Source organism: Mobula hypostoma, chromosome 7, assembly GCF_963921235.1.
Source record: "Mobula hypostoma chromosome 7, sMobHyp1.1, whole genome shotgun sequence".
In the NCBI taxonomy this organism is placed as follows: domain Eukaryota; kingdom Metazoa; phylum Chordata; class Chondrichthyes; order Myliobatiformes; family Myliobatidae; genus Mobula; species Mobula hypostoma.
Window position 1 is genome coordinate 166,718,670 of NC_086103.1, and position 25,802 is coordinate 166,744,471.

At 41.4% G+C, this 25,802-nt stretch overlaps 1 protein-coding gene across 1 annotated transcript in view; it reads left to right on the forward strand.

Moving 5' to 3' along the window:
* Positions 1 to 25,802, forward strand: part of LOC134349733 (gamma-aminobutyric acid receptor subunit gamma-3) — a 771,468-nt gene that overhangs the window by 427,455 nt on the left and 318,211 nt on the right. The window lies entirely within an intron of this gene.

Sequence of the window (25,802 nt, forward strand, 5' to 3'; positions counted from 1 at the left end):
TTCGACTACGAAGGACAAACAACAACAACAACAACAACAATTTCTATGGTAGGGACATGTTCGGCACATCTCTGTGAGCCGAAGGGCCTGTATTGTGCTGTAAATTTTCTATGTTTCTATGATTTAAAAGGGACCAGAGGAGCATTTTTTCACGCAGAGGGTGGTGAGTATGGAATGAGCTGCCAGAAGTGGTTAAGGAAAGCATATTAGTACTTAGATAGGTCCGTGGAGGGGCAGAGCTTAGTGGGATATGGGCCAAAGGCAGGAGATTGGGACTAGCTGGGTAGGTACATAGTCAGCATAGACTCACTGCAATGAAGAACGTACTGTGCCCTTCATGCTCTACGACTCTACGGGTACTTAACATTACATTAAAAGATCCAGATTTATTTCATTAATTTCAACAGATCCCATGGAGGAATTTGAACATGTTTCTCAGCAATTACACCAGGCCTCCTGGATTGCCAGACTAGTAGTTTCACACCAATGCTGGTATTCCCAAGTCCTGTCTCCTTAGTCCTCCACTCCTTGTGAGCATCAAGAGCACCGACCTTGACTCTATCTGGTTATATTAGATACACGGCAGTACATATTCAACTTGTTTTGTTTCTTTCCCTGAAGTACAGTCAGCTTGCTGTTATCTGCTTCACATCACCACTCAAGCACAAGATCTACCTGACTAATCCAGTTTAATCAACACTGAAAAGTCATTAAAACCCACAAGTGGGCCAGAATTCCCAGGGAACTCTAATTAATTCTATTCGACTCTTGGGGGCCACGGTAGCGTAGCAGTTAGCGCGATGCAATTGCAGCTCGGGGCGTTGGAGTTCAGTTGGAGCATTGGCTGTAAGGAGTCTCTGTACCCGTGAGCATGCGGGCTTTCCCCGCATGATTCATTTTTCTCCCACGGTACAGGGACATACCGGGTAGGCTAACTGGCCTTTATAAATTGTTCCATAATTAAGTTAGGGTTAAATTGGGGTTGTCAGGGTTTGCTGGGGTGGTGTAGCTCAAAAGGGGCAGAAGGGCTTACTCCACACTGTATCACTCAAAAAATAAAATTAAATAATTCCCACAAGCCAGTTAACTAAATCAATATAGCGGGATAAAATTTCACCGTAATCTGGGCTTCCCCTGAAGACACATATCCTGATGCAAAATCTCAACAGAAAGCATCGACCACCCACCACCACAGATGCTTGACCCCCTGAGTTTACTGCTCGGCTTACCCTGCAGGCTCTGATGGGCCGCCTGCTGCAGAGGACGCCCCACTCTCTGCTCTCACTTCCATGGATGTTATTGGGTATGGAGACCCTGCACTTTCCATCACTCACATCTTGTCATTTAAAGCTTGCCTTACCTACTGTTCATGCAGGTTAAATCATTACACAGTGCATTGAGGTAGAACAAGATAAAACAATAATAATGCAGAATCAAGTGTAAAATCTAAATGCAGTGCAGGTAAATAATAAAGTTGCAAGATCATAATGACGTAGATTGTGGGGACAAGAGTCCATCTTATTGGACCACAGGTCCATTCATATACATATGGCATATATGTCACCATATACTACCCTGAGATTCAATTTCATACAGACACTCACAGTAGAACAAGGAAATACAATGGAATTGATGAAAAACTAAAGGTTCAAAGGTTGATTTAATATCGCGGAATGTATGTGGTATACAACCTGAAATTTGTACTCTTCACAGACGACACCACAAATACTGGGAACCAGTCAATATGCAAAAGAAGGCACACTGTGCAAATGAAAATAATAATAGATGAATGAATAAATAAATAATACTGACATCATGAATTGTAGAGTCCTTGAATGGGTCCATAGTTTGAGGAATCAGTTCAGAGTTGAGGTGAGTGAAGTACTAAAGCTGTTTCAGGAACCTGATGGTTGGAGGGTAATAAATGTTTCCCATCCTGATGGTGCTGTACCTGTTTCCAATATTAGCAGCAAGAAGAGAGCATGGCCTCGCTGGTGGGGTTCTTTGATGATGGATGCTTCTCTCTGCCCCTCACTCCTTCCTATTTCACATTCATATATATTAAGGGGTTTCAAAAGGGTGGATGTAGATAGAATATTTTTGGTAATATCTAGATCTAGAGGTCATTGTTTAAAAATAAAGTGTTACCCACCCCTAAAGAAGGGTCTCAGCTTGAAACATTGATTGTTTTGTTCATTTCCATGGATGTGGCCTGACCTTCTGAGTCCCTCCACCATTTTGTGTGTGTTACGCTGGATTAACAGCATCTGCAGAATCTCTTGTGTTACCCATTTACAGTACGATGGGCATGAGATGATTTGTTTCTAAGATCATGAGTCTCGCTTCAAAGAGCTGTGGAAGCGGAGTCTTTGAATGAAAATAATGGGTAAACAGTGGGATGAAAGGTTACTGTGGGTAGATAGGAATATAGAGTTGACATTACAATCAGTTCAGCCATGATCTTCTGGAGCTGGCTTGGAAGGCCTTTATGCTCCTAAATTGTATGTTCACATCTTAGTGTACTGTACTTCGGTGACATCATTAGAACGCTAGGTCACTTTGGACCTTTGAATCAACTTTGATAGTGTGCCTGTAGTCTTGCTTATCCTTTCAGCCACATAATCCCCCTGGTATGTAAGCCTTATGGCTCTGGATATTCTGTGAGGTGGAATTGCAACCATTAGTATTTCGTATTGGTTTGTTACTGTGACATATACCAAGATATAGTGATATATACATACTCTGAAAATAAATTTACTTCAAATTTTGATCATACAGTATATCCATTGTCTTACATTTGGCTAATGTGCAGAAGAAAGTCTCATGATCTCATCATTTTGCAGACCGTAAGTCCTGAGCAGCCAGTCCCATGCTGTGGGCCAGTACCCTGCGCTCTCGAGAGTACTGTTTGTTTACAAAGCTGTCCTTTTAACTTTTAACTGATTACTGCTTCTTAATGTACATTAGTATTTGTATTAATACGTGGTATATTCACATAATTCCTAAATCCCTAACATGTCCCATGACAGGATTTGCACAGAATGCACAACTGCTCTGTTTCCAGGAGCATAGTGGTTAGATATTGGAATGGTGGACATGTAGCCTAGCCCGCTGAAGCAAAGAGATTAGTCCAAATCGGACTCTGGATCAGGGAATTCAAATTCAAGCAATCAAATAAACCTGGAAGTAGAGGCTAATTTCAATAATGTTGACAATAACAGGAGGGAGAAGAAGATGGCGGCACGACACAGCACGCGCGGCCTCTCTGGTGAATGATATCATATATTTAATAGGATGCCGTGTACAATTCTGATTTGATGGAGACAGACGTGAGAAGCACGGAGGAACATCTGGAGAAACTTCTGAAATGCCCGGTTCACTGCCGCTGCTGCTGTACGATCGAGAATCTCTGGAGGGGAAGGCCCCAAATCCTCAGCTTTGCCTGTTGCTGGCGGCCGGGGCCAGGTTCGAAGCACTCGGCAGAGATGGTGCTCAGTGTTGGAGGGCTGGTCGGAGGCTCGAAGTTTTCGGACGGACTCAGAGTCGGACTGTGGTCGAGTGCTCCCAGGATGCTGCATCGGCAAGTTTGTGGCACCGGAAGCTCATGGCAGGAAGAGTTTTTCTTCCTTCTCCTGTCTGCGTGAGATGTTGGGACTCTCAAGAGACTTTGAGACTTTTTTTTACCGTGCCCATGGTCTGTTCGTCATCAAATTATGGTATTGCTTGCACTGTTGTAACTATATGTTAGGATTATGTGGTTTTTGTCAGTTTTTCAGTCCTGATCTGTCTTGTGTTTCTGTGATATCACACTGGAGGAATATTGTATCATTTCTTAATGCATGCATTACTAAATGACAATAAAAGAGGACTGCGTGTCCTCATAATCTAACACTATTGCTGTTAAAACTCACAATTTTACCATTGTAGTGTCACAGAGCGCAGCAACAGGCTGTTTAGCTCACAGAGTCTATGCTGACCCATTTACACCAAAACAACACGTATTCCATTTTTTTCTCCCTACATTTCCACTAACCTCACTGCCTCCCCAACCTGTTCTACCTCTCACTTACACACAAGGGTCAATTTGCAGCAGTCAGTTCACCTGCCAATGTTTGCATGTAGTTCATGTGCAGGAGAAAACAGGAGCACACAAAGGATATCCATGCAGCCACAGGGGAGAGCATAAAATGCCACAGAGAAACCGAGCCCGAAGTCAGGATCGAGCCAGCATCACTGGAGCTCTACTAACTACACTATTGTGCTGGCCAGTTCTTTAAATGTCTTTCAGTGGGTTGGTGGTGGTGGTGATGGTTGGGGGGGTGGGGGAAGTACTTGTGGAGAAAAGAGGTTGAGAGAAATCATCTGTCCTTTCCCAAGGTGATTATGATGGGCAGCGCAGTAGCATAGTGGTTAGCACAACCCTCTACAGTACCAGCAACCCAGTTCAATTCCCATTGCTGCCTGTAAGGAGTTTGTACGTGCTCCCCATGATCGCATGGGTTTCCCCGGGGTGCTCCAGTTTCCTCCCACAGTCCAAGGACGTACCAATTGATAGGTGAATTGGTCATTGTAAATTGTCCCGTGGTTAGGCTAGGGTTAAATCGGGGTCTGTTGGATAGCACAGCTTGAAGGGCCTACTCTGTGATTAAAAAGAAAGCTCCTCCAATTTTCTGAAGAATTGAAAGATCAACAACAGATGTTGATAATTCCAGATTTACACATTCTTAGCAGGTATAAAAAACAGAAATTATTCACTCCACTTTCTTTCATGTGTTCTCTCTCTCTCTGGGCCCTCTCAACACCAGCCTTTTAATCTCAATATCTCTCCCTCTCCTTCCCCCCTTCCACTTCCCCTCCCCATCTGAATTAATTCCTACCTCCAAGCATTATTGCCTCAGATTCCCACCTGGAATTAATTTCCTGATCTCTTACCTCCCTATGAAGAATCAGAATCTCAAGCAGGTTTATTATCACTGATTCATGTCATAAAATTCGCTGTTTTATGGCAGCACTGCTGTGCAATTCATAAAATATAGTACAAATAATATTTTTTAAACATATATATATATGTGTGTGTATATATATATATATATGTGTGTGTGTGTGTGTGTGTGTGTGTGTATATACATACACACACACACACATATATAAATAAATAGTGCAAAAACAGCAAACAAATTGTGACACACACAAAATGCTGGTGGAACGCTGGAGGCCGGGCAGCATGTATGGAAGAAGTTCAAGTTGTGAGTTAGTGCTCGTGGGTTCATTGACCATTCATAAATCTGATGGCAGAGGGGAAGAAGCTGTTCCTGAAACATTGAATGGTTCCGGTACCTCTTCAAGGGGAGGCACTTTACCCTGAATCGTCTGCAAATTCATCCCTTTCCCAATTTTGTTTACTTTAACTGGCTTCCTGGGACTCTGAGTTAATGCTTTCACTTGTTAATTGTGCAAGTATAATCATACCATTTTCCTCCTCTGCTCCAGCAATGAATCCAACACTAAGTCCAACAGAGGTACATTAATATACAGAGCTAGGAGAGACAGAGTTATATTGATAAGTCCCTTTCATAACCTCAGTGCACCACAAAGAGGTTTAAGGCCAACAAAATACTTTGGAAAGATAGTCACAGGTGTAGAGTAGGAAGCATGGCCGCTAATTCGAATGCAGAGATATCTGAGCAGAAACCTGTTAGTGACCGGGTCTTTCAGCATTAAGTGAAGGGAAGATGTTGTCCAGGAAACCGTGGAGGAATCCACGGTTCTTCTTTAAACTAACGCCACAGCGGCAGAGAACCATAGAGCTATACAGCACAGAAACAGGCTCTTTGTCCCGAGTCATCAATGGTGGGAGTTAGTGGGGGTTGGTGGGTGGGTGTTGGTTAGGACATTTTCTGTCCTTTGCCAAAGAGGCTGACAACGGTGCTGACCTGAGTGAGTCTCCTCTTCCTGCATTTGGCCTATAAGACATTCGACCCAATGACACTGCTCCATCATTCAATCAAGGCTGATTTATTGTCCCTCTCGACCCCATTCTCCCGCTCTCACCCTGTAACTTTTGATACCCTTACTAATAAGAATCTGTCAGCCTCTGCTTTAAATATACCTAATGACATAGCCTCCATAGCTGTCTGTGCAATGAATTTCACAGATTTCCTGCCCTCTGGCTAAAGAATTTTTTCCTCATCTCTGTTCTAAAGGGATCTCATTGCATTCTGAGGCTGTGCCCTCTGGCCCAAGACTCTCCCACTAATGGAAACATCTTCTCCACATCCACCGAATGTAGGCCTTTCTATGCCCGAGGGTGGGTGACAGAGTCTAGAGGCATGTCCACCTAAATCATTCTGATCGTGTTTGTTATACCATTTAACGAATACATGACTGACTTTGTTTTACATATAATGATATATGAAATAGAAGCTGGAATGAAGTAGTTGGGATAGTCAAAAAAAAACATCCATTATGCCACTATACACTCAGTCCAGGAAGCTTATGAGATAGCTCATGGCACTCTTCCAAAGTCATTAATGATGTAATCTCATCCTATTTATTCCTCTCTTAGAGTCTTGATCAATTCATTAGCTTTTCTGTGTATTCATACTATTTTCCTGTCTTTGTTTCATAACCATTCATAATTTCCCTTAATAGTATCTGTTATTCACGGTCCCAAGGAAGCTTAATGTGAAAAAGACTAAGGAGCTGGTGGTAGACCTGAAGAGAGCTAAGGTACCACTGACCCCTGTTTCCGTCCAGGGGGTCAGTGTGGACATGGTGGAGGATTACAAATACCTGGGGATACGAATTGACAATAAACTGGACTGGTCTAAGAACACTGAGGCTGTCTACAAGAAGGGTCAGAGCCGTCTCTATTTCCTGAGGAGACTGAGGCCCTTTAACATCTGCAGGACGATGCTGAGGATGTTCTACGAGTCTGTGGTGGCCAGTGCTATCATGTTTGTTGTTGTGTGCTGGGGCAGCAGGCTGAGGGTGGTAGACACCAACAGAATCAACAAACTCATTCGTAAGGACAGTGATGTTGTGGGGATGGAACTGGACTCTCTCACGGTGGTGTCTGAAAAGAGGATGCCCTCTAAGTTGCATGCCATCTTGGTCGATGTCTCCCATCCACTACATAATGTACTGGTTGGGCACAGGAGTACATTCAGCCAGAGACTCATTCCTCTGAGATGCAACACAGAGCGTCAGAGGAAGTCATTCCTGCCTGTGGCCATCAAACTTTACAACTCCTCCCTTGGAGGGTCAGACACGCTGAGCCGATAGGCTGGTCCTGGACTTATTTCATAATTTACTGGCATAATTGACATATTACTATTTAACTATTTATGGTTCTATTACTATTTATTATTTATGGTGCAACTGTAACGAAAACCAATTTCCCCCAGGATCAATGAAGTATGACTATGACTATGAATATGAAGGAAGCTAATTTAATGTGAGCAGGGTAAAGTTTAAATGAGATGCACAGAGAGGGGATAGGTGGCTGGAATAGTCTGCCAGGGCTGGTGGTAGAAGCTGATGTGATAATGGTGTTTAAGAGCGTTTTAGATAGATACATGAATAAGGAAGGAAAGGAGGGATATGGATCATGTAAAGGCAGAAGAGAGTAAGTTTAATTTGGCAGTGTGGTTGGTGCAGACATTGAAGGCTGGGTTCCTGTGCTGTACTGTGTTAGAGGAAAGCATAGTCCTGCCAGATTAAGCAGGATATATTCCTTGAGCCATCTCATGTGACTTTGATCTATCATGTAAGTGCCTGTTAGGTACTGCAATTCAACACTGAAACACGTTTAATATCTCTGGCATACAGTGCCTATAAAAAGCATTCTCCTCCTTGGAAGTTTTCATGTTTTTTTTACAACATTGAATCACGGTGGATTTAATTTGGCTTTTTTGACACTGATCAACAGAAAAAGACTCTACTGTGTCAAAGTGAAAAGAGATCTCTACAAAGTGATCTAAATTATTTACAAATATAAAACACAAAACTATTGATTGTATAAGTACACCCCCCCCCCTTAATATGACACACAAATTCATCACTAGTGCAGCCAATTGAAGCTGTGGACACCACCTCACTTTTTTAATATACAGTATTTCTGTTTTTGCACATTTTTTAAAAAATCTATTCAACATATGTAATTGATTTACTTGTTTATTTATGATGTTTTATTTTATTTATTATTTTTTCTCTGCTAGATTATGTATTGCATTGAACTGCTGCTGCTAAATTAACAAATTTCACGTCACGTCAGATAATAAATCTGATTCTGAATTGGTTTTAGAAGTCACATTGTTGGTTAAATGGAGATCTGCTTTTGGAGACCTCTGTACAGTCAAAGTGTATCAACTGATTGTAGTAAAAATACACCTGTATCTGCAAGGTCCAACTGCTCTGAGTCAGTATTCTGGCAAAAACTACACCATGAAGACAAAAGAACACTTCAAGCAACTCCATGAACAGGTTATCGAAAAGCATACGTCAGGAGATGGATACAAGAAAATTTTCAAGTCATTGAATACCCCCTGAAGTACAGTTAAGTCAATCACCGAGAAATGGAAAGAATATGGCGCAGCTGGAAATCTGCTCAGAGCAGGCAGTCCTCAAAAACTGTGACCACAAAAGAAGGAGACTAGTGCGGGAGGCCACCAAGAGACCTATGACAACTCTGGAGGAGTTACAAGCTTCAGTGGCTGTGATGGGAGAGACTGCTCGTGCAACTACTGTTGCCTGGGTGCTTCACCAGTTGCAACTCTATGGGGGAGTAGCAAAGAGAAAATCTCTGTTGAAACCAACTCACAAGAAATCTCAGCTGGAGTTTGCCAGAAGGCACGTGAGAGACTCTGACATCAGCAGGAAGAAGGTTTTATGGCCTGATGAAACCGAAAGTGAGCTTTTTGGCTATATTTGATGTAATTCAATTACCCTACATCTTCAAAAACACACCATCTCTACCTACCGTGAAGAATGGTGGTGGCTGCATCATGTTGTGAGGATGCTTCACTGCAACGGGCCCTGGAAGGCTTGTGAAGGTAGAGGATAAAATAAATGCAGCAAAATACAGGGAAATCCTTGATGAAAACCTAATGCAGCCTGCAAGAGAACTGTGAATTGGGAGAAGATTTGTTTCCCAGCAAGACAATAACCCCAAGCATAAAGCCAAAGCTACACAGGAATGGCTTAAAAACAACAAGTTAATATCCTGGAGTGGCCAAGTCAGAGTCTAGACCTCAATCCAATTGAGAATTTGTGGCTGGGCTTGAAAAGGGCCGTTCGTTCATGATCCCCGTGCAATCTGACAGATCTTGAACACTTTTGTAAAGAAGAATGGGGAAAAATGCAGTACACAGATGCTCAAAGCTCATAGAGTCCTATCCACGTAGATTCAAGGTTGTAATTGCTGCGTTCAGCTACTAAGTACTGACTTGAAGGGGGTGAATACTTATACAATTAATTATTTTGTGTTTTATATTTCTAACTAATTTAGATCACTTTGTTTTCACTTTTACGAGTCTTTTTTCTGTTGATCATTGTCACAAAAAAAAACAAATTAAATCTACTGTGGTTCAATGTTTTAAAACATTAAAACATAGAAACTTCCATGGGGTGGTGGTGGGGGGGTGGGGTTGAATACTTTTTATAGGTACCATATGTCCTGAAATTTGTTATTCCTTATATGTCTATTCAATGCAAGTGAAAGCGATGTTCTTAATATTGTTAATACCTCTATCACCTTATCCCCAGATTACCTTTTTGTCTCTAACTTCCTTCCATATGAGCAAGGCATTCTAAATCTGTTCCGGCTCACTAATTCCTATTCCTCCACCACTTTTCTGAGTAACCTATTCTTCCAGATACCCATCAAGTTCCCTCTCCCTTCTGATTCTAACCTTGACTGCACGCAAGAGATTATTTGCTGTGGCTAATTAGCCAGCCTACTTGTGGCTGTGGGAGGCACCTGAGGGAAACAACTTTAAGTCACAGGGAAAGCAGGCAGTCTCCACACAGACAGCACTGGAACCCACTTCAGTAGAGCTGTGAAGCAGAGGCTCTACCAGCAGCACCATTACGTAGCTTGTGCTTGGTAAATGGGCCAAATTCCTCCTTTGGTAGCACGTGGTGTCCACTTTTGTTTGATGTTGCTCCTGTGAAGTCCACAAAGTTGATAGACGCACAAAGTTAATATGAATGTCAAGGTTAAATGTATTTCAAAATGCAGACAAAGGGTGGGATGTGGGATGGAAGGAAAATACAAAAGGGGGATCCACAATGGTGTAGAAAACACGAGGGATTGATCAATAAAGAAAGATATTAAGTCTTTCTCTCCATGGATGATCTGCCTGAATTTCTCCAGAGGAACTCAGGCAGATTATCCACGGAGGGAAATGGACAAGTGATGTTGAGACTCTTCATTTGGAGTGACAGAAGCCAAAGAGCCACTATAAACAGTGGAGGAACTGGGATGGAGCAATGGCTAGCAAACAATAGGCTGACCCGAGTGAGGCGGGGTAGTGATGGGGAGTTAGAGGAAGCAAGAGTGGAAATACTATAGCAACAGAGGCTGGGGAGATGACAGACGGAGGTGACACAGAGTTGCAGATGGTGGAGTCTGATGGGAAAGGAGATGGTGCATGGGGTGGCATGGTAGCATGGTGGTTAACACAATGCTTTACAGTACCAGTGACCCAGTTCAATTCCCACCGCAGCCTGGAAGGAGATTTATGTCCTCCAGGTGCTCAAGTTTCCTCCCACAATCCAAAGAACGCACCAGTCAGTGGGTTAATTGTCCCGTGATTAGGCTAGGATTAAACCAGGGGATTGCTGGCCGGTGATGCTCGAAGGGTTGGAAGGGCCTATTCCACACTGTATCTCAATAAATAAATGACTAAAATTGAATCAAATAAGGGCAGCGGAGTAAACTGTTAGGAATAGTAGGGGGAAGGAACCCAGATGAGGGAGTACGTGAGGAAGGAGGGGGGTAGGGAAGAGGATTAAAATAGGTTGCTGGGCAGGCAATAGGAGGAACTGTGTAGGAGAGGAATAGAAAACAGAGGGGGGAGAAATTTATTCTGAAATTGGAGAAGTCAGTGTTCATGCAGCTGCATTGTAGACTACACAGGCAGAATATGAGGTGCTGTTCCTTTAATGTATTTTGAGCTTCATCCTGGCTGTGGAGAAAGCCAAGGACAGACTTGTCAGTGTGGGAATGAGGAGGAGAGAAACTAGGTATTGATTAGCACAAACAACACATTTCACTGTATATGTAGCAATGTTTCAATGTACACTAGACAAATAAAACTAAACTTTATATAAAGAATCATTCCAGATGACAATGCAAAAGGCAAAGTTCAAACTAAATATATTATCAAAGTACATATATGTCATCATATGCCACGCGGAGATTCATTTTCTTTTGGGCGTTCGCTGTAAATACGAAGAAACCCCATACAGGTCAGTGAAAAACTGCACACAAAGATGGACAAATGACCAGTGTGCAAAAGACAGCAAATTGTGCAAATACAAAAAAGGAGGAAAACTAATAATAAATAAATCAGTAATAAATATTGAGAGCCTGAGTCGTAGAGTGGTTGAAGGTGAGTCCATAGGTTATGGATTCATTACCTGATGTCAAAGAAATCAGCACTGAAACAGAAACCTGATGTGTGCCTGATTGGAATATGAGGTGCTGTTCATTTTGTTTATGCTGAGCCTGATTGGAATAATGTAGGAAGCCATGGACAAAGAGTCCAGATTTGAGAGAGGGACTTTGTAGGACTGTCTTGTTATTAACTATTAACTCATTTCTCTGTTTTTGTGCACAAACCTGCCAGGTTAGATGAACATTTGTATATTTCTCTGTTCTTCCTGATACTGAAGTATTTTGCATTTACCGTCTGTCACCATTGGATAATGTATTCCATATATACAGTCCACAGTTAGATAGCAAACTCTTTTATATTTATCACCTGCTGCAGATAATTGTGCCATATTTACAGTCCAATGCAGTTTAGTAATAAATTTTATCATGGTTGCAGCCGGGACCTGTTTAATAACAAATGGATCTATATGTCCTGATACTGACAGCTAATGTTTAGTTCACTGCTTATTTCCCATCATAGATACTTCATGTTTATGGTGAATGCAGGTGAGATAAGTATTTCAAACACTCAATAGCAATGATATGTTTGGAATGGTAATTGATCAACAGAACTTTCAATTTATCAATTGCAGTTCATCTTGTCAGATTGCAAAGGGCTGGTGGAGAGGAGTCAGCCCTGAAACAGATTCTGTTTGGGAGAGGGGCCAAGTGCAGGACCGCATGGTAGTGTAGTGGTTCACATGATTGCTTTACAGTGCCAGTGATCACGGATTGGAGTTCAATTCCCACCTCTGTCCCTGAGGAGTTTGTGTGTCCCCACTGTGACCACATGGGTTTCCTCCAGGTGTTCTGGTATCTTCCCATATACCAAAAATGTATGGTTGAGGTTGAAGTTAACGAGTAGTGGGCATGCTAGTCTTGGCCCTGAAGTTATGGTGCTACTTACGGGCTGCCCCCGCACAATCCTCGCTGATTTGATTTGGCATAAAGATGCATTCACTGTATGTTTCAATATTTTGATGCACATATGACAAATAAAACTAATCTTCTTCTATCTTCTAAAGCATGGGAGTTCTACGTAGACAGAAATATATATCTATGATTTCAAATTCACATGCTTGTCTTCGGTGGTGCATTTCACTCTTGTAACATTCTGGGGCCCATGTTTTGTATGTTACCTGATTTGTTGTACCTAAGACAATGTTATTCCTAATGGTGACTCACTGTGTGTAAAGGTGACTCTCACTTCATTGACGGAGACTTTTCACAAAATGAGCCTCCCTGATCTGGAAGGAACTATCCAAACGGGTTATAGACGTAGACAAGGCCGTAATTTTAAAAAGGGAACAGGTTGAAAGGCTGAAGAGTGAAAACCACCAGGAAAAGAATATAATTGTTTCTTTCACTATACAGTACCAGCTAAGGCGTAATGGTCTCGTTCTGCGTTTTTTTAAAAATAATTATGTATTATGATGTTTGCAATGCTAATTGTACCTGAGAAAGTTTTGGCAAGCCATTCTCCTGGAATATAGATCATTTGAAATGCTGTAGGTCTGGTCTAATTTCATATACTGCCCCTGGTAAGCTAAGAATAACAGATTTCTTTTCCTAAAGGGCATATGAACTTTGAACTTCTTATTGTACATCAACAGATTCATGGCCATGATCACTGACAACAGCTTTAAAATTGCATGTTTGTTTAGAGTTATAGAATTAAATAGAACAGAATTAGACTATTCAGGCCACCACATCTTTGCCTACCATCTATAGTAGCCCCATTGGCTCATAGCCTTCTAGACTTTGATGATTTGCCTGCTTATCTAAATGCTTCTTCGATGTTGTGAAAGCCTCTGCCTCCACCAGCCTCCTCAGGCCCAGTCCCAAACACCATCTGGGTGAAAGTATTCTTCCTCAGAACTGCTGCAAAACTCCTATCCCCTTCCCAAACCAGTGCCCCCTTTCATTTTAGACAATTTATTTATGGGAAAAAGTTTCTTCCTATGTCTCTCATAATCTTGTATACCTTAATCAGGTCCTTACTTATGAAGAAAACAAATCCGACCTAGACTGTCTTCATATCTTAAACACAAGACATTCTGCAGATGCTGGAAATCCAGAGCAACACTCACAAAATGCTGGAGGAAATCAGCAGGTCAGGCAGCATCTGTGGAAATGAACAAACAGTCTATGTTTCAGCCCAAGACTCTTCTTCAGGACTGGAAAGGAAGGGGGAAGATACTGGAATAAAAAGGTGGAATGAGTGGAAAGAGGACAGCTGGAAGGTGACAAGTGGGTTGGAAAGGTAAAGGTCTGGAGTAGAAGGAATCTGATAGGAGAGGAAAGCGGACCATTGGGTCCACGTATTTGAAATGTTCCACTGTAGACAACATCCTAGTGAAACTCCTGTGCCCCTTTCCAGAGCAAGTATGTCTTTCCTATAGAGAGGCAACCAGATCTGTGCTCATGACTCCAGCTCTGACCTAACCAGTATTTCACACTTAAAGTTTTACCTGTTCTAATGTCCTCTACCCCTGATAATGAAGTATGTGCCTTCTAAACCACCTTATTTACTGTGCTGCAATCTTAAGATATCTTTAGCTATATGCAATAAAGTCCCCTGTTCTTAAATAAACATGGGGCCTTACATTTATTGTGTACCATTCATTTAATTAATTAACTAAATTGAAATACTATAGTTTCATCAATAGGATTTGAACTTGATGGATTAGCAACCATTATTCAATCAGGTTATTAATCAATGTGCTTCCATGAAATCAGTGAGATTGATATGCAGCAAAACTAGAAGAAGTAGAGGGTGAAGAAGACACTTTAGTTTTACTCACTGTGTAGCTGATCAGAGGGAAGAGTCATCCTTCGGTTCAACTCATCCATGCCAAATTGACATTGAAATCCGCTTCACTAACGACTGTTCAGTTTAAATGAATCTTCAGTCTCACTCCCTAATAGACTACTAGTATATATAGGATGGTTTGAAACAGCGGTCCCCAACCACCGGGCCGCGGACCGGTACCGGGCCGCATAGCATGTGCTACCGGGCCGCGAGGAAACGATATGATTTGGCAATATGAGTCAGCTGCACCTTTCCTCATTCCCTGTCACGCCCACTGTTGAGCCATTACACATGCAAGGTCATTACCCGCACGTCATCCATTTCAGCACGGGAAGGAGATCAACTCCTCGAGCTTGCGAATCACGGTGGGCTGGAAAGTATGTTTGACATAACATCTCTGCCGGCATTCTGGATCAAAGTCAAGGCTAAAATTCCTGAGATAGCCACGAAAGTACTGAAAACGTTGCTTCCAACATGTCTGCAATGAATGCAACGAAAACTAAATTGTGGAATAGACTGGTCATAAGGAACCCCCTTCGACTATCGCTGTCTCCCATCACCCCTCGATAGGACTGTCTTGTTGCAGGAAAACAAGCCCAGGGCTCCCACTGATTCAGCGATATTGGTGTGTTGCAATGATTTTATATGTTCGTATGGGGAAAATATGCGCTGCGTGTTTAATATCCAAACATTACTTAAAATGTTATGATGCTATTGACTTAATATAACCATATAACAATTACAACATGGAAACAGGCCATCTCTCCCCTTCTAGTCCGTGCTGAATGCTACTCTCACCTCAGCCCATAACCCTCCATTTCTTTCCTGTCCGTGTACCTATCCAATTTTTCTTTAAATGATAATACCGAACCTGCCTCTACCACTTCTACTGGAAGTTCGTTCAACACTTACTTCAAGCTCCCCTGATAATTGACTTATCATTATATTCATGCGAGGAAAATATGCGCTGTGTGTTTAATATTAAATTCATTAGATAAACCCTTTTAGAAAGGAAATTGAGTGTATTAGCCACTTATCACCGATCTTCTGGTCGTGATTAACACCCCCCACCCCCCCGAACAGAATCACCAAAAACGACTTGTAGAAAAAAATCGTACAGGCATGCGCGCTGGTGCACGCGCAAGGCTTCATGGTCATTGTAGTCTTTCTCAGGGTAATCCCAGCGTTTTTGACTGCTACTCTTGTCCATTGGCAACCCTACCACCACCACCCCCCTCCCCTGGTTGGCTGGTCCGCAGTGCGAGAAAGGTTGGGGACCCCTGGTTTAAAAGGAGTAAGTACCAGCTAGATCCTTTGCCAGAAGGTATATTACCAACTTCATAAACTAACGTTGGAGTAAAATGGCTCGAGGTAGGAACAATGGATACAGCACTCTGCAAAACACTTTAATTGTCCAGAGGAAAGAAAATAAGGGCTTAGACATTATAGTGCCACTAAACAGTAGTGTGGGTTTGGTGTTGGAGTAATGTACATCCAATCAAAAATAGGCTGCCTGGAAGTCAGGGCCCAGGCTGTGCTTAGAGAGACATGGGTTTGAGTTGCCTGTTGGGAGTTGGTTGTGTTGTGGGGAGCAGAAAAACTGATCATGACTAAGGATCAAAAAGGGAAAACACACATCACAGTTAAGGTTTGGAGGTGGTAATTGGACAAATAATAGGGACCAAAGAGAATGGAGACCAAATCTGTCTGATTAGAGATCTGTCTGGATTGCAGGGTTGGTAGCTGGAAGGTTGCCTTCTTGCAATAGCACCACATGTAGATGCTACCGATGATGGTGAGGCACATGCCAATGAGATATTGGGCCTGAATCTACGACTCTGCAATATCTGAGATCCCTGCACATTTGAATTGCCATACCAGACCATGATGCAATAAGTCAAGCTACCTTCAGCAGTACATCTGTAGAAGTTTGTTGGAGCATTTGGTGACCCAATCATAGACTACTTCATGCAAGAGGTAGTCAACAGCTGAGGTGCAGATCCATTCAAGAATCTGATGGTTGTAGAAAAGTAGCTGTTCATGAACATGGTGGGATTTCAGGCTTCTGTACATCCTGCCTGAATGTCACAAAAGCAAGGAGGCATGACCTGGATGGTGGGGATTCTTGAAGACAATTGCAACCTTTTTGAGGCTGCAGCTCCTGTAGATGCTGTAGGTGGTGGGCAGGACTGTGCCTGTGATGCACTAGGCTGTGTCCACTAGTCTCTGCAACGTCTTGCTTTCCTGTACTTGCTGTACCAGACCATGATGCAACTAGGAGAGTGAAGGAATGGAACCAAAGGATGAAAGATAAGTGAGTTCTAATTGGAGTCTCAACATAGCAATGCAATGTAAAGATCTGGTTTCTCCAGAGCTGTCCATTCAGTACCAGGACAATATTGGCTAAGTTTCCCAACTGTGCTCCAAAAGGAACATTATATGGAAAACAATATATTGCTGAAAATGATGTCAGGGTGCAAAGGTGAAATGTTTTGGTAAATGTCAATGGAAATTCAAAATGAACTAGAAATGATTGGTATCATAGTCAATACTGACAAAAATAATGTTATGCAGTTGAATTTCTAAGTAAAGATATTTTATGTTCCAATATTCTAGCGAGGAATTTTTAAAGCCCAAGTTATTAAGTAAAGTTTATTTCTCTGGATCAACAGCAGACCACGTGGAGAGCACTTTAACTGGCTGCATCACAGTATGATATGGGGGCACTGCCCAGGATCAAAATAAGCTGCAGAAAGTTGTCAACTCGGTCAGCTCCATCGTGGGCATTAGCCTCCCCAACATTCAGGACATCTTCAAGGAGCGATGCCGCAAAAAGACAACATCCATCATTAAGGACCCTCATCACACGGGACTTGTCCTCTTCTGATTGCTACCATCAGGGAGGAGGTACAGGAGCCTGAAGAGAGACACTCAGTGACTGAGGAATAGTTTCTCCCCTTCTGCTATCAGATTTCTGAATCAACATTGAACCCATGAACCCATGAACACCATCATAATATATATTTTTCTTTTTACATATGTGTGTGTGTGTGTGTATGTGTGTATATTTATATATATTTATGTGTGTATATACTTCTAACTATAATTTAGAATAACAACAAATTTCCTGACATATGCTGGTGATATTAAACCTGATTCTCAGATGTAGTGTTCCAAAGGCTGCACAACTGATAAAATCTGACTGCTTATGTCTGGGTCTGTATTCCACAAGCAAACCAAATAAAGAAAGCAAAATGAATTAGTTCAAAGTGGAGCAAAACTAGATCGACATTAACTGGCAGTGGTTTCAAGTACCAACAGATGTGCATAAAAGAAAGAATAGAATATGTTAATAACATCGACAGCAATGCACTGTGAATATAATCTCTGCATCTGCAAGCTTCACTAATAATAGAAGCCAATTCAACCTCCCACACATTGCTGAATGAAAGTAGCCCTGAGCTGCTCAGGTTAATAAATCAACAGCAGCAGAGACAAGCCAGAACTCCTTGAGATAAAACAGAGAGAAAATTTGCAAATGTGCATGTAGGTGTGTGAACATGTAAATATGTATGTGTGTATGAGCACACTGTGTGGATAAATATGTTTTGTTTGCATGCATGTGTATATTTAGGTCATAGATTCATAATCATCCTTAAGGACTCTCACCGTGCAGGACAAGTCATTTTCATGCAGCTACCATCAGGGAGGAGGTACATAAGCCAGAAGACCCACATTCAAAATTTTAAGAACAGCTTCTTCTCCTCCACCATCAAATTTCGGAACGGACCAGGAACCCATGAATATTACTTTGTTATTTGCCTTTTGCACTATTTTTATTTTGTAAAAGAAATTTTTAATGTCTTGCACAGTGCTGCTGCCAAAAAATCAACAAGTTTCATGACATATGTCAATGACAATAAACCTGGTTCTGACTCTGATGCAGGGTCTCTGTCCCACACAGTTTTCATTGACTACAAGCACTCGGTGCTAATCCTACAGTGATCTAATTTTGCTTTCCCCCTGTACATCAGGAGCAATTTACAGTGGCTGATTATTGTAACAAACTTGCACAACTTTTGATGAGGTTAACGTATGGAAATTCAGCTTGTCACTGAACACCCTAACAAAGAGTATTTCTAAACCCTAATTAAGGAGATTTACCAGGATGCTGCTGGAATTAGAGAGCAAGTCATATGAAGATAGTTTGAGTGAGCTACAGCTTTTCGCATTAGAGTGAAAGAAGATGAAAAGCGAATTGATGGAGGTGTACAAGATGATAAGAGACATAAGTCTATTGGATAACCAAAGACTTATTCCTAATAATTAATACCAGGGGACACAATTTTAAGGTGACTGGAGGAATGTATAGGTGGGATGTCAGAGATAGGATTTTTACACAGAAAGTGCTGGGTACGTAGAAGGCACTACCAGGGGCGGTGGTAAAATCAGATACATTTCAGATGCTTAGACACATAAGAATTACATAGAAGAACTCAGGGCTATGTAAGAGGGAAGCATTAGATTGATCTTAGAGTAGACTAAAAAGTCATGGGCTGAAAGGTCTGTACTGTGCTGTAGTGTTCAATGTTCTATGTTCTAAACTTCTAAGTTGTACTGATAATAGTATCCTCACTGGTTATATCATGGTTGATATAGAAATTCAAATGCACAGGAATGTTAAGCACAGAGAGTAGAGAACTTTGCCTAATGCATCACGGGCACATCCCTTCCCACCAACCGTAGTATCTACAGGAGGTGCTGATTCAAAAAGGCAATATCCATCATCAAAGATCTCCACCATCTGGGTCATGCCATCTTGTCACAGCTACCATCGGGCAGGAGTACAGAAGCCTGAAGCCTCACACCAGCAAGTTGCAGAACAGCCATTTCTCTTCAACCTTTTCTTTATTGAACAAACCTACACAATGCTAATCAGCATTATAATTTAACAAACACTATGACCAATCTTTGCACTTTGCACTAAAATGGTGTTTTGTATTTTGTTTTAATTGTTCTTTTTTTCTTGAAAAGAAAGTATAATTTATGTTTAATTGTTTGTATTTTTCTTGTGAATGCTGCTTATACAATATAATATGCCTGTGATGCTGTTACATACATGTACTTGTGCTTATGACAGTAATCTTTTTAACATCATAAGACATAACTCAAGTTAACTCAACTCACCTCAAGTGTGACAAGTAGTTCTGTGTTTGTGTGGATCGATATACCGTACATATTTGGAATCAGATTTAGAATCAAAATCAGATTTGTTATCACTGACTTAGATTATGTGAAATTTGTCATTTTGTGGCAGCAGTACAGTGCAAAGATATAAAATTATTAATATTGGCAAAATACCTAAATAAACAGTGTAAATAAAGGGAACAATGGTTCATGGACCATCCAGAAATTTGATGGCATTGGGTAAGATGCTGTTGCTGAATTGTTCAGTGGAGGCCTCAGGCTCCTGTACCTCCTCCTTGATAGTAGTAATGAGAAGAGGGCAGTCCCACATGGTGATGCATTCTTAAAGCACCAACTCTTGAAGATGTCCTCGATGATGGGGAGGCTTGTGTCCACGATGGAGCTGGTTCAGTCTACAACTCTTTTCAGCTTCTTGGAGTCCTGTGCGTACAAGTCTCCATACCAGGCCATGCTGAAACCAGTCAGAATGTTCTCCACTATACATTTATCGAAATTTGTAAGCTTTCGGTGACATACCAAATCTCTTTGCATATTACCCATATGGAGTGGTTTGAAAAAGTTGGATTGTTTTCTTTGGAATGTTAGTGACATGGCAAAATTATGTAAAATAATTAGAGAGATGGATAGATAATCAGAATTGATTTGCCTGGGGTCAAAGGTCAAACACAATAGATTCCAGTCAATTGGGACACATCAGGACCAGTACTCTTTGGCCCAATTAAGCAGCTGTCACAATTAGCCAAAGTTTCATGGCAATAGTTAAAAAGGTATATAAAAGATAAGCTACCATTTAACATAAAAAATTATATACTTAAATGAAATACAGAATAAATTAGAACACTACCAATACTGCTACAGTATTTTAAAACTATTAGTTCCTAATAGTTATTAATAGAGGAATTCATCCACGCCATATTCTTTGGAGTGTAAATGAACAAAATCATTGCAGGCACCTAGTACAGAAAATGGACTGCCTTCAATCATGATTTTGTCCATGATTTTATCCTCCAAATCTTCATTATTATTGTAACATTCGAGATGCTTGTTGATACTTTCAAATTGTTCATAGTTCCTAAATTCTTGAAAGAGTGAAATCATTTCATTTTCACTGCCAGCCATTTCTAGAATCTCTGAGCTTGAATGCTTGAAACCGCAGTGAACAGTTCTCAATTGTCTTACTGCTTATTTCTCACCAATTATCAATGACAAAATTCACTGCTTTTTAAAGGCAAACACATGCAACTGCCATTATTTAAAACTGTTGACTCGAAGCATGGTGTAGAGCCCAACAACCACAGCAGTGCACGCATCTGACACTAGTTAGATACAGTTCAGTAACAGTCTCCCAAAAAAGGAACAGAATCCCGCCTATTTTCTCGATTAGTTCTTGTTCTTCAAAAGTTGCTCCAAATAAGTGACTGCTCTGATTAACCAACGGCCCAATTAACCAAAGGCCACTATACTAAAGAAAATAGCTTTAAGGCGAGACACAGAAATTTTAAAGGAAATCGTGAGGCAATTTTATTTTTTACACAGACTGGTAGGTGGCTGGAATGCACCACCAGTGGAACCAGAGGAAGCAGGTATCATAGCAACATTTAAAAGGTAATTAGACAGATACATAGACAGGCAGAGAATGGAGGGACAGGAACTCTGTATAGGCAGCTGAGATAGCTTGGTACCATTGTCAACACAGACATCATGTGTGTTCCTGTGCTGTTCTGTCTGATGATTTATGTTCTCAGTGCTGACATCCTGCTATTCAACGTACTGTTAATTGCCACTGTTCACTGCAAACAGAACAGATTTCATACATTCCAAATATGTTGCATATACTGAAGCAAGACGGGCAGCACTGGCAATTCTAAGGGCAGAGTTCTTGGATAAGATAGATTGAGGAACCATAATGGATGCATAGGTTGGCTTTATCAATGATAGACACAACTGTATAAAGGGTTTATATTGAGGAATAGCATTAAATTAGTCTTTGTAATACAGAAGAAAACAAAATAAAATCTATGAAACAATGGAGAACAATTAGTCTATAGAGAATATTAAAACAAATACTGAAAAAATTAATAGAACTGAAACTCAATAAATCCCCCTGGCCTGATGCTCTGTATTTCAAAACTTTGAAAAAGGTAGTGCTGGAGAAGTGTGTGTCATCATCCTAAATAAGAAACTCTCCAATAGACACATGGATCACTGAAAACTGGAGGGTTGTGTAGGAGTGAGCAGTTTTGGGCCCCTTATCTTCGAAAGGATGTGCTGAAACTGGAGAGGGTTCAAAGGAGGTTCACAAAAATTATTCCAGGATTGAATGGCTTATCATATAAAATGTGCTTGATGGCTCTGTGTCTGTGTTTGCTGGACTTCAGAAGAATGAAAGGTAACCTCATTAAAACCTATCGGATGGTGAAAGGCCTTGATAGGGTGGATGTGGAGAGGATGTTGCCTATGATGAGAGAGTCTAAGAAAAGAGGACACGGTCTCAGAATAGAGGGGCGTCCTTTTAGAACAAAGATGAGGAGAGTGGTGAATCTGTGGAAATCTTTGCCACAGGCAGCTGCGGAGGCCAAGTCTTCATATACAGTATATTTAAGGCAGAATTTGATAGATTCTTTATTGGTCAGGGCATGAAGGGATACAGGGAGAAGGCAGGAGATTTAGGCTGAGACAAAAATTGGATCAGCCATGATGAAATGGTGGAGCAGACTCGATGGGCCAAATGGCCTAATTCTGCTCCTATATCTTTTGGTCATATGGTCTGATAGCTGGATTGATCTTTGACTAGGTTAAACGCCACGATGTATGCTGGCAATAATGGAACTGAAGTGCAGAGGAAAGACAGACTCCAATGTCGGGATGGCAATGAGAGTTTATTCAGAATTATTGCAAAAACTGAGTGACACCACAAGATATGTCATTCTCAAAACTAGGACCCCATGATTAGCGCTAATTGGGCATCCGCTTAAACAATCCAAACAACATGGAATCCCTAAGTCTATCAACATAAACTTAACAAGCTTAAACCAAAAGTACCAGGAGACCTTGTTACAAAGTGCGAGTCACTCAAGAAAAACAGAAGCAACTCTAAATGATTAACGACTCTCTTTAAACAACAATTAACTAATTTAGGTGCTCCGTAAACCTCCACGCCCAATGATCTCTGGCAAAGGCCCGAAAAGCTCAACACATTAAAACATCAGCACAACACTGGGGGCCAAAGAGCCTGTACTGTGCTGTAATGATGTATGTTCCACAGCTTCCAGAATGGATGGCACAGTTTGAAAAGAAGAAAATGTTACTCCAATATCTATAAAAGGAAGAACAACTGATTGGTGAACTACAGTTCAGATAGTGTGACACCACTCTCAGGGATCATGCTATAATATCAAGAGGACACTAAGAAAACAATGATAGATACAAGCAGAGAATCATGAAATAGAAATCATATTTGGCAAATCCCCTGGAGTTTTTAAGAGTTCATTTGCAGAATAAATAAGGAGACACTGGATGTAATATACTTGGAGTTCAATACATGCAATACAAGAGGATGGAGGGAACATGTGGGATTGGGGGGAATATACTGGCAAGGATTGAGGAGGGAATAAATGAGCCATTTCAGCATCGGGAGTTGGTGTCCATTAGGGTACCACAGGGATCAATGCTAGAGGCCCAGGTGATCACAGTCTAATCCATGTTTGGGTGATATAACCAAGTGTGATAGATTCACATTTTCCAATGATACAAAATTCTGTGAGTAATATGAAGTTGCAGATTTGTTTCAAAGCTATATATACAGAATTAATGAATGAAAAGGACAGGGCTGCTAGTAAACGTTCTCAGATTTTTGTACTTTCTGCCTGATGGGAGCGGTGAAAAGAGAGCATGATCACAGTTGAGGGGTCCCCTAATCTACTTAATAATTTAGATAGAAATGTATGGGACAAGATAAAGGAAGTTTGCAGATAAAGTGAAGATTAGCTGCGCTGATGTTAGCGAGAAGGAAAGCTTCAGGTTGCCTGATAAAGTAGGTGGTGTGGTCAATGTGGCAAAGAAGTGCCAAGTGGAATTTACTTTTGAGATGTGTAAGGCAACGCTGTTGTGAAAGTACAGTAAGACAAGAGAATACACAGTAAATGGGAGGGTAGTGATTGCTTTGGAAATAAAGTAACCATGAAATATAGTTCCTGAGATTCTTAAAGATAACTGGACAAATTGAGAGGGTGGTTGAAGAAACATTTGTAGGTTTTCCATTTATAGTTAAGGACACTAAGTTAAGAAAGGAACATTATGCAAGAACAAAAAGCAATTCTAATTAGAGCACAGTAGTGCAACCTTTACATTTCTGATTCTCATGTTCAGGAAAGAGATGTGTTCACTGAAGAGAATGCATACATGCACACAGTGGTCACAATATGAGGTACACCTGTACATCTGCTTATCAATGCAAATAAATAATCAGTCAATCGTGAGGCAGCAACCCAATGCATAAAAGCATGCAGACATGCTCAGAGGATTCAGTTGTTATTCAGACCAAGCATCAGAATGGGGAAAAGTATGATCTAAGTAACTTTGACCGTAGAATGATTGCTGGTGCCAAAGGGGATGGTTTGAGTATCACAGAACTGGTGATTTCCCGGTTTTTCAGACACAACAGTCCTTAAAGTTTACAGAGAATGATGGAAACAAATAAAATCATCCAGTGAGTGGCAGTTTTGTGGGCAAAAATGCCTTGTTAATGAGAAAAGTCAGAGAGAATGGCCAGACTGCTTCAAGCTGACAGGAAGACAATAGCAACTCAAATAACACATATCAAAGTTGCTGGTGAACGCAGCAGGCCAGGCGGCATCTGTAGGAAGAGGTGCAGTCGACGTTTCAGGCCGAGATCCTTCGTCAGGACTAACTGAAGGAAGAGTGAGTAAGGGATTTGAAAGTTGGAGGGGGAGGGGGAGATCCAAAATGATAGGAGAAGACAGGAGGGGGAGGGATAGAGCCAAGAGCTGGACAGGTGATTGGCAAAAGGGGATACGAGAGGATCATGGAACAGGAGGTCCGGGAAGAAAGACAAGGGGGGGGGACCCAGAGGATGGGCAAGAGGTATATTCAGAGGGACAGAGGGAGAAAAAGGAGAGTGAGAGAAAGAATGTGTGCATAAAAATGAGTAACAGATGGAGTACGAGGGGGAGGTGGGGCCTTAGCGGAAGTTAGAGAAGTCGATGTTCATGCCATCAGGTTGGAGGCTACCCAGACGGAATATAAGGTGTTGTTCCTCCAGCCTGAGTGTGGCTTCATCTTTACAGTAGAGGAGGCCGTGGATGGACATGTCAGAATGGGAATGGGATGTGGAATTAAAATGTGTGGTCACTGGGAGATCCTGCTTTCTCTGGCGGACAGAGCGTAGATGTTCAGCAAAGCGGTCTCCCAGTCCGCGTCAGGTCTTGCCAATATATAAAAGGCCACATCGGGAGCACCGGACGCAGTATATCACCCCAGTCGACTCACAGGTGAAGTGTTGCTAAACTCAAAACTCTAAACACTAAACTGAAATAAAACTACATTACAACAGCAGTGTGCAGAGGAGCACCTCTGATCACACAACACATTGAACCTTGAAGTGGATAGTCTACAGCAGCAGAAGACCATGAGCATACACTCAGTGACCACTTTATTAGGTACAGGAGGTACGTAATAAAGTGGCCGATGAGTGTATATTAATATATTGCAGTTTTGGTTGCAAGGAAAGATTGGGATGGTTGCTGTTACTTGCTTCGGAACAGGCAAGGCTGGATGTTACTGTAATTGAAGCGTATAATGTTGATAGTTAATATGAGGAATCTATTTCCCTTAGCAGAGGGGTCAAAGGTCAGAAAGCAAAGGTTTTAAACAGTTGGTTGAAGGATTAGAACAGAGGTGAAGAAAATATTTTCCACCAGCAGGGCCACTGAACAAGCGCTAAAAGGTGAGATTAGACCAAGGAGTTCCTTTGGAACCAGCCCAGATATGATAAGCCAAATGGCATCTTGTGTTGTAAATTATCTATGACTCTATGATGGCAGCACAGAATGTGCAGTATAATAGCTACATTACTGTTATCTGTCTTCCCAAATTTGCTTTTAC